The sequence below is a fragment of the Bufo bufo genome, chromosome 4 (assembly GCF_905171765.1).
Source record: "Bufo bufo chromosome 4, aBufBuf1.1, whole genome shotgun sequence".
In the NCBI taxonomy this organism is placed as follows: domain Eukaryota; kingdom Metazoa; phylum Chordata; class Amphibia; order Anura; family Bufonidae; genus Bufo; species Bufo bufo.
The window spans coordinates 608,894,074-608,908,197 of NC_053392.1; positions in this window are offsets into that span (position 1 = coordinate 608,894,074).

Below are 14,124 nucleotides of genomic sequence, written 5' to 3' on the forward strand. Positions count from 1 at the left end.
AACTCTGCTGTCGTTGCGCAGGCACTGCAGCATGTAGTCGCTCATGTGTGCCAGGCTGCCCAGAGGTAAGGACAAGCTGTCCTCTGTGGGAGGCGTATCGTCATCGTCCTGTGTTTCCCCCCAGCCACGCACCAGTGATGGGCCCGAGCTGCTTTGGGTGCCACCCCGCTGTGAACATGCATCATCCCCATCCTCCTCCACCTCCTCCTCATCCTCGTCCTCCTCGTCCTCCAGTAGTGGGCCCTGTCTGGCCACATTTGTACCTGGCCTCTGCTGTTGCAAAAAACCTCCCTCTGATTCACTTCTGCTAAAAATGACCCCTCTTCCTCCTCTTCCTCCTGGGCCACCTCCTCTTCCATCATCGCCCTAAGTGTTTTCTCAAGGAGACATAGAAGTGGTATTGTAACGCTGATAACGGCGTCATCGCCACTGGCCATGTTGGTGGAGTACTCGAAACAACGCAACAGGGCACACAGGTCTCGCATGGAGGCCCAGTCATTGGTGGTGAAGTGTGTCTGATCCACAGTGCGACTGACCCGTGCGTGCTGCAGCTGAAACTCCACTATGGCCTGCTGCTGCTCACACAGTCTGTCTAGCATATGCACGGTGGAGTTCCACCTGGTGGGTACGTCGCATATGAGGCGGTGAGCGGGAAGGCCGAAGTTACGCTGTAGCGCAGACAGGCGAGCAGCGGCAGGGTGTGAACGCCGGAAGCGCGAACAGACGGCCCGCACTTTATGCAGCAGCTCTGACATGTCGGGGTAGTTGCGAATAAACTTCTGCACCACCAAATTCAGCACATGCGCCATGCAAGGGATGTTGTCAAACCGGCTAGTCCCAGAGCTGCAACGAGATTTCGCCCATTATCGCACACCACCAGGCCGGGCTTGAGGCTCACCGGCAGCAACCACTCGTCGGTCTGTTGTTCTATACCCCGCCACAACTCCTGTGCGGTGTGGGGCCTGTCCCCCAAACATATGAGTTTCAGAACGGCCTGCTGACGTTTACCCCGGGCTGTGCTGAAGTTGGTGGTGAAGGTGTGTGGCTGACTGGATGAGCAGGTGGAAGAAGAGGAGGAGGAAGCTGAGTAGGAGGAGGAGGAGACAGGAGGCAAAGAATGTTGCCCTGCGATCCTTGGCGGCGGAAGGACGTGCGCCAAACAGCTCTCCGCCTGGGGCCCAGCCGCCACTACATTTACCCAGTGTGCAGTTAGGGAGATATAGCGTCCCTGGTCGTGCTTACTGGTCCACGTATCTGTGGTTAGGTGGACCTTGCCACAGATGGCGTTGCGCAGTGCACACTTGATTTTATCGGACACTTGTTTGTGCAGGGAAGGCACGGCTCTCTTGGAGAAGTAGTGGCGGCTGGGAACAACATACTGTGGGACAGCAAGTGACATGAGCTGTTTGAAGCTGTGTGTGTCCACCAGCCTAAATGACAGCATTTCATAGGCCAGTAGTTTAGAATAGTGTTGAGCGCGAATATCCGTTTTGCGAATTTTTATTGCGAATATCGTAACTTCGAGAATTCGCGAACAATTAGAATATTTGCCTCTATATTCGTTAAAACGAAATTTCGTTTCCTTTTAAGCTAATAACACAATAGAAATATAATTGATTAGTCCCAATGCATTTAGAACAACTCACATATTTATAAATTCCACACAAGCTGTAAGCAAAAGCAGCTAACTAACAGTAGTTTGGATGAGCCAGCTAACCATTACACGAACAGAATTTTTTTTGCGCATTTAATGTTAGCGAATTTTCGCATAAAATATAAGAAAGTCAAAACCATATGAGTAACTGAACGCTTCTGACATGTCAAGTGAATTCTCGGCACGGTTGCTAGCCTTTGCGAAAAAAAACGTCTTTACAACATGCGATCCGCACACAAGCTTTAAGCATTAGCAATAAGCATAGTAATACTTGACTGATGAAATGACTCGAAATTTTTCTAAAAAAATGCTATATACGAAAATCAAGAATATAGCACTATATTCGAAAAATACGGAATGCCGTATTTTTCGAATATAGTGCTATATTCTTGATTTTCGTATATAGTAATATTTTCGAAAAATTTCGAGTCATTTCATCAGTCAAGGACAAGTATATGCTGCTTATTGCTATGCTAATGCATATATATTATATGCGAAAATATTAATTGCGTAAAAAAATTCTGTTCGTGTAATGGTTAGATGGCTCTTCACAACTTGGAAAGAGCCATCTAACCATTACACGAACAGAATTTTTTTTACGCATTTAATATTTTCGCATATAATATATATGCAATCAATGCATTAGCAGCATAGCAATAAGCATATACTTGACTCATGAAATAACTCGTAAATTTACGAAAATAGTGCTATATACGAAAATCCAGAATATGCCACTATATTTGAAAAATGCGGAATTCCGTAGTTTTCGAATATAGTGCTATATTCTAGATTTTCTTATATAGCACTATTTTCGAAAAATTTCGAGTCATTCCATCAGTCAAGTATTACTATGCTTATTGCTAATGCTTAAAGCTTGTGTGCGGATCGCATGTTCTAAAGACTTTTTTTTTTTCGCAAAGGCTAGGTTATGTTCCATGACTAGCAACCGTGCTGAGAATTCACTTGACAATCATGTCAAAAGCGTTCAGTTACTCATTTAATTTTAACTTTCTTATATTACATGCGAAATTTCGCTAACATTAAATGCGCAAAAAAATTCTGTTCGCGTAATGGTTAGTTACCATTACACGAACCGAATTGTTTTACGCATTTAATGTTAGCGAATTTTCGCATATAATATCCCAACCACTGTTAGCTGTTTTTTCCTTACAGCTTGTATGCGAACCGATCTACTCGCATATTGTAAATACGGTTTTTCGCCAATCCTAAATTATGTTCCATGACAAGCAATCTAGCCCAGAAGTTACTTGACATGTCCAAAACCGTTCAGGATCCTTACTCATTTAATTGTAACACTTTCAATATATTATATTGTATGCGAAAATCCGCTGCCATAACATTCGCAAAAAAATACTTTTCGTGTTATGTTTTTCCCGCCCGCCTAAACTAGTGTTATTGAGTATTTCACATATAGCCTTTATTGAGAGAATAATGGGCACCTAAATATTACCAGACATCCTATCGTGTACTTACTGATTGACCCTTGAAATACCATTTAATGTAGCCTATTTTACAACGGTTCCTGTAATGCGAAAAAAAGCGGACATTTCAAAAATTCGCATAAATCTATTCCTATAAGGCCATTCGACTATGGATTCTGCTTCTGCGAATTGTATATTATTGCGAATTATTCGTGACTGCCTATTCGCATTTTTTTTTCCTTGTTTTCCATGTGAGGTTATTGTTCACCCCTCCCTATTTTTGCTTATAGCTAATGGGAAGGCATTGTCACAGCTTAGCAACATCCCTAGCAACCAATAGGAAAGTAGTCTACCTCTCACTATATAAATCGAGGCACTCCCCGGTATCCATTTTGTGGGTTTAGTTATTGGAGAGATAGGAGCTGCTTGTTTTGTGCTGTGCTATTCTATTGATCCAGAAATTTTGAATTATTCTATCATTTAGCTAGTTAGTGTTAGGTAGTGATTAGGGAATATCTTTTAGGGTCTGAATTATTAGATAGGTTAGATTAGTTAGTTAAAAGATACAAGATACAGTTAGCTGATAGGTTTTAGTGCAGGGATCTGTGTAGGGCATTAGGTATAGGTAGTTAGGGACTTGAAAAGACCTCTAGATATAGATTAATAGTTTAGGTTAGTGTTTAGGGCTATTTAGAACAGATTTTAGGTTAGGTCAGTTAGGGATTTAGTGTAATTTTCTGTCTGTCCGTCCTTGTTTAAACTTCTGTTTGATTGCGTGTTTCTGTGTTATAGTTAATTTAAAACTTCAGTTTTGTTACATCTGTCTTGTCTTTGCGTCTGATTGTCCGCGTTTTTCTGTTTTATAGTTAGAAAAAATAAAAGTTTAGTTTTGTTTTTCGATTTGTTACATCTGTCTTGTCTTTGCGTCTGATTGTCCGCGTTTTTCTGTTTTATAGTTAGAAAAAAAAAAAAAAAAAAAAGTTTAGTTTTGTGTTTCGATTTGTTACATCTGTCTTGTCTTTGCGTCTGATTGTCCGCGTTTTTCTGTTTTATAGTTAGAAAAAAGAAAAAAAAACAAAAAAAGTTTAGTTTTGTGTTTAGATTTGTTACATCTGTCTTGTCTTTGCGTCTGATTGTCCGCGTTTTTCTGTTTTATAGTTAGAAAAAAGAAAAAAAAAACAAAAAAAGTTTAGTTTTGTGTTTAGATTTGTTACATCTGTCTTGTCTTTGCGTCTGATTGTGTGCGTGTTTTCTGTGTTTCTTATTTTTTCATAAATAAATCAAAAAAAAATTATACTTACTCTAAATTAGTCTCGTTTTGAAGTTAGGCGTTTTATTTATTTTCCGTTTATTACTTTAATTTATTTTTATTATTTTTTTTGGTTTACATTACAAGTTAAATCTATTTTGTTTTTTGACACACGTCCCTACCACAATAAACCTTTGGCCCAATCACTTGTACGTAAATTATGAGTGCACCGGGCCGTGCAGGCAGCCGCGGTCGGGCAAATAGAGGAGTCAGTTCCGTTGCTGGACCGCCGACAGCGCGGGGCCGCTCCTCCAGTCATGTACAGGCAGGTGCCAGTGGCAGTGGTGTCCGCCTGATCCGTGATTTTTTTAATTTTAGCAGCCGTCCAAGGGCCATACTTTCCCAGGACGCCGAGACAGTGATGGCTCTGGTGGCTGACTCGAATGACACGGAGTCCTCAGCCCCAGTTCATAGCAGCAGCAGTAGCGGCAGATCTACGCCTCCTGTACTAGCAACCCCCACTCCCACAGAATTGTCCCCGCTCATGTTTGAAGACGAGGACACAGAGCTGGACATTCTGGGGGAGGCTATTCAGGAGGGTGATTTACAGTTCAGCCCTCAAGATGGGCAGTACTTTTTGGAAGGGATGGGTGATAACGAGGAGGAGGGGGCAACGTCAATAAATACGCCTTTGGAATCCCTTCCAACAGGTGCGGGTGGTTTGAGCCACACAACTCCCGCATCTAGTCAGACCCAGGCGCCAGCAAGGGGACAGCGGAGAACAGTCAGGGGCTCCATGTTAGCTGTTCCCCTCAGTCCACCACAGTTTGGCACCGGGTCTGACGTTGAAAATGAGGAGGAGGGTGATGCCGAATGGGTGCCACCTATTTTGTCAAGTACCAGCAGCACTGAAGTAGGTAGGCACCAGAGGGAAACGGTGCGGCAGGTCTCCAGGGAGCCCATTGGCAGGGGCTCTACTGTCGAGAGGATCAGGCAGCAACAGCAGCAGCATGCTCCGCCTGTGCACACTGAGGCCCAACAGGCGCAAGCCAGCACCATGCCATCGGACAGGAGGTTGGTGCGGAAGTCTCCTGTTTGGGCTTTCTTCACCCTGGCAACAGATGATGTTACTGTTGCTGTTTGTAACCTCTGCCATGCCAGGGTGAGGAGAGGGAGGTTAGTTTCTCGGCTGGGTACCACAGCCCTGAACCAGCACATGAGATTGAACCACTGGCGGGAGTGGGAACACAGTAAGAGTGGTAGTAGCAGCAACGCCAGTGTTCAGGGGACAGCAGCTCCTGCCACTGTACAGCAGCTCCCCCTCTATATTGCCACTACTGTTTCCCACCCACCAGCTTCCTCTAGTAGAGGTATTGGTACCGGCAGCCATCCCTCTGCAACCAGTGCACCCTCCTCTATCTCCTCTGCCGTCCGGCGCCAGCCAACAATTGCTGATGCTTTTGAACGTACCGTGCCCTACGCCCCAGGGGATCGACGTGTGCGTTCACTCAATGGGCTCCTGGCAAGGGTTATTGCCCAACATCTGCTTCCGTACAATCTGGTTGACAGCAACCCATTTAGGCAGATGTTGGAGCAGGCCCAACCCAAATGGCGTGTCCCCAGCCGCCATTACTTTGCCAGGACTGGTGTCCCTGCCCTGCACCAGCACCTTGTGCAGAATGTATGCCTGTCGCTGGATCATGCTGTCAGCGACAGGGTGCATCTCACAATGGATGCTTGGACCAGCAGGCATGGGCAGGGTCGCTACCTAAGTTTCACAGCCCATTGGGTTTCCCTCCGAGGCGCCGGGGAGGGAACGGCGGCATCTGAGTTTGTGGTGCCGCCCCGGGGTGTCCATGGGAGAACTACTCCTCTCCCGCAAGCCACTGTCTCCACGGCTGTTGAGCCCCCAAGCAAGCGTCCCCGTAGCTACGCAAGTGTGGGGCACGTCCGCTGCCAGGCCGTGCTCCAGCTTGTTAGCTTGGGGGAACGGAGACACACTGGACCTCATGTTCTGTCCGCACTACAGGCTCAGGTCCAGAAGTGGCTGACACCCCGAAGGCTCCAGGCAGGTATGGTTGTCTGTGACAACGGCAGCAACCTACTCGCCGCCCTTCAGGCTGGCAGTCTTACACACGTGCCCTGCATGGCACATGTCCTCAACCTTGTGGTGCAGAAATTCCTCCGCACTTACCCAGGGTTGAGTGACATTGTGCAAAGGGTACGTAGGATTGCCGGCCACTTCCGCCGATCCCCAACCGCCACCGCGTCCCTGTCCAAACTGCAGCGGGACAACAGCCTGCCCACCCACAGGCTGATTATGGACAGTGTGACGCGGTGGAACTCCACCCTCAACATGCTGGAGAGGTTGTGGGAGCAGCGACGGGCGGTGAGGGAATACCTGCTGGAGCTAGGCACTGCAGGGCCAACACACTCACTCCCCTACATCACTAATGCGGAGTGGGGGCAGATTCAGCAAGTCTGCCACGTGTTGGCCCCATTCGAGCAGGCGACAAAGATGGTTAGCAGGGAGCATGTCGGCCTCAACGATGTGCTCCCATTAGTGTTCCTGCTGGACAGGACACTAGATCGCCTGCTTGAAGCTGGGGAGAGTGCCTTGGTGGAGCATGAAGAGTCAACCATGCTCCACCTGGACCAGGCCCAGGACGAGGAGGAGGATGAATTAGTGGACATCCATGAGTCTGGGCTTGGTCAGGAGGGAGAGCCGGTGCTGGGGGCACCTATAGTCCGGGGGTGGGGCACCTCCGACCGGGAGCAGCAGCATCGGCAGCAGGAGGACCAAGAGGTCATGGTCTCTGGCAGCTCTGAAGAGTCACAGCGGGCTGTGCTCTTCCCCATGGCTGCCCACATGCTGCGATGCCTCAGGAGGGACCCCCGGATCATCAAAATAAAGGAGAGGGATGAGTTTTGGTTGGCCACCCTATTAGACCCTCGCTGCAAGGGGAAACTGGAGGAGTTTCTACCAGCCAGCCGGAGGCAGGCCCGTATTGAAAAGTTGCGGGCCTGTCTGGTCCACCGGCTGGAGGAGGCAAACCCTATGCCTCACGCTCCAGTTCTCCCCGCCCATCTCACCCAGCAGGTGTCTGGAACCACCAGCACCAGCCGAGCAGGTGACCTTGAGGGTGAGATGAGGCTGTTCTACCAGTCTGCGCGACCCAGTACCAGCAGCAGCAGCATGAGTAACCACCAGCGGCTGGCCCGCATGGTGGCAGACTACATGGGGTCCGTTGGTGCTTCCGACAGCATGAGCACCGACGACCCCATGGAGTACTGGGTTGCCAGGCTGGACACCTGCCGCGAGCTCGCTCAGTATGCGCTGGAGATACTTTCTTGCCCCCCCTCCAGCGTACTGTCTGAGCGGACTTTCAGCGCGGCAGGTGGGGTGGTCACCGACAAGAGGACCCGTCTGTCCACTGACTCTGTGGACAGACTAACATTCATAAAAATGAATGAGTCCTGGATCGGCAGTGACTTCTTGGCCCCCGCTGTCGGTTCAGGGCGCTGAAGGGTCCCTTGTTCATCCCTCTCCTTTGCTCTCCCTCCAATACGTTGTTTTTTAATTGTTTTTAATGTAAAATCCATAATTTTATCAATATTTGTTTAATTATTATCATATTAGTTATTTGGGCCTAGCTATATGTGGGCCTCATTCAATACCATTTTCAAAAAACCTATGGTGGATGATGCAACCTGTCCTGACTCCTGATCTATCCTAGTCATCTAGGGGCATTATAACACTCAATCTACTGCTGCAGCTTCATGTTCTGCTGATTTGGGCCTAGCTATATGTGGGCCTCATTCAATACCATTTTCAAAAAACCTATGGTGGATGATGCAACCTGTCCTGACTACTGATCTATCCTAGTCATCTAGGGGCATTATAACACTCAATCGACTACTGCTGCTTCATGTTCTGCTGATTTGGGCCTAGCTATATGTGGGCCTCATTCAATACCATTTTCAAAAAACCTATGGTGGATGATGCAACCTGTCCTGACTCCTGATCTATCCTAGTCATCTAGGGGCATTATAACACTCAATCTACTGCTGCAGCTTCATGTTCTGCTGATTTGGGCCTAGCTATATGTGGGCCTCATTCAATACCATTTTCAAAAAACCTATGGTGGATGATGCAACCTGTCCTGACTCCTGATCTATCCTAGTCATCTAGGGGCATTATAACACTCAATCTACTGCTGCAGCTTCATGTTCTGCTGATTTGGGCCTAGCTATATGTGGGCCTCATTCAATACCATTTTCAAAAAACCTATGGTGGATGATGCAACCTGTCCTGACTACTGATCTATCCTAGTCATCTAGGGGCATTATAACACTCAATCGACTACTGCTGCTTCATGTTCTGCTGATTTGGGCCTAGCTATATGTGGGCCTCATTCAATACCATTTTGAAAAAACCTATGGTGGATGATGCAACCTGTCCTGACTCCTGATCTATCCTAGTCATCTAGGGGCATTATAACACTCAATCTACTGCTGCTGCTTCATGTTCTGCTTGTGTGGGGCTCATTCAATACCATTTTCAAAAAACCTATGGTGGATGATGCAACCTGTCCTGACTCCTGATCTATCCTAGTCATCTAGGGGCATTATAACACTCAATCTACTGCTGCTGCTTCATGTTCTGCTTGTGTGGGGCTCATTCAATACCATTTTCAAAAAACCTATGGTGGATGATGCAACCTGTCCTGACTCCTGATCTATCCTAGTCATCTAGGGGCATTATAACACTCAATCTACTGCTGCAGCTTCATGTTCTGCTGATTTGGGCCTAGCTATATGTGGGCCTCATTCAATACCATTTTCAAAAAACCTATGGTGGATGATGCAACCTGTCCTGACTACTGATCTATCCTAGTCATCTAGGGGCATTATAACACTCAATCGACTACTGCTGCTTCATGTTCTGCTGATTTGGGCCTAGCTATATGTGGGACTCATTCAATACCATTTTCAAAAAACCTATGGTGGATGATGCAACCTGTCCTGACTCCTGATCTATCCTAGTCATCTAGGGGCATTATAACACTCAATCTACTGCTGCTGCTTCATGTTCTGCTTGTGTGGGGCTCATTCAATACCATTTTCAAAAAACCTATGGTGGATGATGCAACCTGTCCTGACTCCTGATCTATCCTAGTCATGTAGGGGCATTATAACACTCAATCTACTGCTGCAGCTTCATGTTCTGCTGATTTGGGCCTAGCTATATGTGGGCCTCATTCAATACCATTTTCAAAAAACCTATGGTGGATGATGCAACCTGTCCTGACTCCTGATCTATCCTAGTCATCTAGGGGCATTATAACACTCAATCTACTGCTGCTGCTTCATGTTCTGCTTGTGTGGGGCTCATTCAATACCATTTTCAAAAAACCTATGGTGGATGATGCAACCTGTCACGACTCCTGATATATCCTAGTCATCTAGGTGGATTAAAACAATGGATCTACTGCTGCTGCTATTGAACATTTTTTGACAATACCCTCATGAAAAAACATATATAATATAGTTTTTATTTTGATATCTAAAAAATGTTCATGCTAAGGAGCTTAAAAATCGTAATCTGGAGCTATGTCAAAATTTTTTGATTTTGAATGATTCAAGATTTAACAGGTTCCCGAGTGATAGGCTCAACCAAAAAAGATGAAGATGAAGTCATTCACCCATTATGACTAGTGTCTACTGTACAAGCCTGTTGGTCCAGTGCTATATTCTGCCTTTGCTAGAGTTGTCCCAGTCTATGTTCATCATTGAGCAACATTATGTTTTTAATGAATCAGTTGAAAAGACTAAATCAACAGATCAACTGACCATGTTAGTAATACATTAATTAATGTTTTCTTCCGTGATGCCATGAACAGTCTAGAATAAGACAATAGCATCATGCATATTGTATCAAATGTGAACTATTTGTTCAGGGAGCATTAAACCTAATTTAAATCCATGTACAAACAAGTTATTTGAGACCTTTAAGACCTTATATATTTTTTTTAAATAACAGTCTACTTAAGCGTTATTTAATTCAATTATTCTGCAGAGTTATGAATCATAACTTTGGAGTCTGCATTTTACTACAGTGTTAACTGTAAAACATGAAGGTTCTTAATCGTGCGTAGGCAACCAGCATGGATCAATTTTTCTACTTTGCACTATAACAAGTCTAGAGTGTAGAATTCTCAAAACTTGTTTTGGATTGTTAATATTCATGCATGTGCTGTGTCACTTATGTATTGTCAATATTTAAAATAAGAAAAAAGTATATCAATAACACAATAAAATAAAAAGTGTTGTTTGGCTTCATTTACAAAATTAAATTATTTAACTTTATTTTATTTTCTTTGGTTTATTTTAAAAAATTGGGTTTGGGGGGCCAATGTTGTGGTTCACGATGTAGCAAGTTGTGGACCGCATGTGGCTTTCCCTTGTCAAAAGGTCTTGTGCAATAAAAATAGTACTCGACTTATTGATGAACCTAATGAAACAATTTTATTTGATTTTATTTAAGTTTATTTTTTCCCTACGGATTAAGGTTCTAACATGGTGGTGTCTGTTGTCCTGGGAGGGGTGGCCGACTTCCGTGTTGACCTATCTACATGGTTGGGTCTGACTGGCGTTAGACTCATCCGTGTGACAATCCGGTTTTGATAATGAAGCCTGAATGACACATGTATATAGGGATATTTACTTTTATCTATTTTTTTAAATATTGACAATAATGTAATGATGATTTGCACATGCTAAATATATATAGACACAGCTTTAAAAAAATTTAATTTAAAAATACGTACTATATAATGTTCCTCAACTGTTGGAGAATTCTTATACTCTGAGTCATGTAAGCACATTTTTTGGTCTGTTTGGCGGAAGCAATGCCAGGACATTTAAATTTTTTTGTAATAAGTGCACTATTACGGATACGTGCTGTTTAGTTTTTACAACATGCCTTTACCATTTTACTTATATCTACTTTTTTTTTTTTTTTTTTTTGTGGGGTATACACAATTAGTTCGAAATAAGAGATTAACGGTGGATTATAAGGCCTACAACAACCATAAATGCTCATATTATCCAATTGCTTAATAATTATGTGTAGGCAACATACTCAACGATTATCAAGGACTACTGCTATTATAAATATGCGTTGAACTTCTGGGTGGGACAAAAAATGCCAATTTTATATGTACATTCCGGTTGATGTTTGTCAGTGTACTGATGAGTTTGTGTATAGTATAGGGGCCTCACTGTAAACAAATGTTTTGAAATGAATTGCAAAACTTCAATTAATAAAATAAAAACAAACACACAATATATAGATCAACAAATAAAATAATATTTTTTATAATATTTAAATAACAACAAAAAAAAAGTAAAATTGGCCTTAAGGCAAGGCCTTCAGAACATTAATAATGTTGAGTATCTCCCCAACCGCCTTGTTGTGCTGCTCCTCCACGACAGCCATTTGGTGGGAGTACTGCACCCTTAACTGGCGTAATTTGCGGCAGTGCTGCTCCCGGCACTTCCTCAACAGAGAAACATGGTCCCTCTGAAGGACTTGAACCTTCTCCTTGAGGGATTTAATTACTGTTAAAAAGAAAAAAATATATAATTAAATATATATATATATATATATATATATATATAATATATATAGTACATTTTAAATATGTATTTATTTGTTTGACATCTCATTAAATGCAATTTAGTGAATATTGTATAAAGTTGTTCACTATTGACTATTGTAGGTGAAAAAAAATATGAAAAATATATTTTTCATTTTAAACGTCTATATAAAATAAAAAAAAATTTTTTTTTAACCTAACATTAGTCCATGAATAGTCTATGTCATTGAGGTCATAATTTACATATGATATTTGATTTGTATAATTAATTTATATTTATTGGTATAAATGATAGGGTTCTTATTATTATTATACTTTTTATAATCAATAGATTTTTGAATAATATTGCAACGACAAGATTGAAAAGTGTGAAAAAGATAAACAAATTTACGTTAATCTGTACGTCGGGAATAAGCACACCTGTTTTGTTTCTGGAGTTTTGTCTTTAATATTGATTTTTGAACGGGGTTAAAATAGTTAACATAGACATTGGGTGGGACATGTCTCATCCGTACTCCATCCTATGTTCTCATAACGGTGCTGTTAAAAAGGATTTTAAGATAAATTGTGGACAGGCCATCCCAACGCAGAACAATCTAAGAAAGGAACCAGAATGGTGACAGACAGTAGTGTGTTTCGATAGTACTGTCTTTTTACCCTGCTTGTAATGAACTGTAAGTTTGGCACTTTATGTTATCCAATATAACTAAACTAATACATGTGTGTGTGAATAAGTTTAAACAACAAAAGCACATGGTGGCAAACTCAGCCACTGTATATTGTCATTCCTGTATGTACGACGTTATTGCATATGTGTATGCCACTTAAAAGAATCAAGCGTATAGATGTTTTGTGTAATATGGTTCGTGTGGGCTGTAAAGTTCCTAGGCTGGCTGCATGAAAACCGCCAGCATTGATGCAATTGTATGTTGTTATGTGAGGGCACCCAGATAGCTATTTGTATTGTATTTGTGTATTCTGAGCGGCATTCACCTAATGATATGCACTCAGACTTCAGCTATCTTGGAATATGTTAAATGTCTGTGTTGCTGGGAGGGTGTGACATTGTGTTTTTGGGTGGGGATTCCTGTTCTGTTGTTCTCACATGTGTATTGCCGATGTCCCTTTGTCCTGAAAGATAATTGGATTACTCCTCTCCCCTCCAGGCCAGAGAGGATGAAACCATGATGCATTGTGGGGATGTGTTGTGTCTGTGTATCCTAAGTTGCTGCATATCTGTCCTGTGTAGCAGTCTTGCTTCTTGTCCACTAGGGGCGTGTCCACCAGATGGGGAGCTGCATAGGGGGGGTAGCCCTCAATAAAGAGTTCCTGTTTTATTCCTTAATGAAGTCTTGGCTCCTGTTTGGGGGATGGAATAACTACACTCTTGGGGATTGCTATATCACAATACTCCCCTGAGTATAAGCTCTTTTAAGAGCTTGCTCCTGTTTCCAGGCTCCCAGCGGAGACCTTGTGGATCGTGCTACCCCTCCACTACACACATATTTACCCTCCTTGTGTGGGGTGGTGACTACCCCGTCATCATCCTCCTCTTCCTGCTCCTCATCCTCAAAAATGTGGGGGGGCAACTCAGGTAGGGCTGCTGGTCCAGCCTCTTCCTCCACCATTGACTCCCCCTCCTGTGGTGGTGGTGGGTCATTTGATGTCCCTGAGGGTCCTGCCTGCTGCTCCTGCTCCCCCTCAGACGCCGACAGCTCCCAGGAATCCCTGCTGGCAGGCCTGTGTTTTACAGACGGAAGGCGAGCCCCTATAATTACAAATTAATACTTATGTAAAAATAAAAATCACAAATAATAAATGTACCTCACCATTACGTTACTTTTGTTTATTTCATCAACACTCAATAATGTTTGTACCTGGACAGTGCTCGTCACGGATCTTGCGGATTCTGGCCATATGTCTCCGCTTCAGGTCCGACCACTTTTTGCAAATGGCCAAGGCTTCATGTTTGCCCTCATGAACCCTCCTCATCTCCTTCCTCAGCTCCCTTACTATGGCGTGTTTTGATTTGTTAGAGCGTAGTTCATCATAACCTTGCTCTAACAGGCGCTGCGTGATTAAGAAAAGAAGCATTTTATAAAAATTATTTAATAAAAC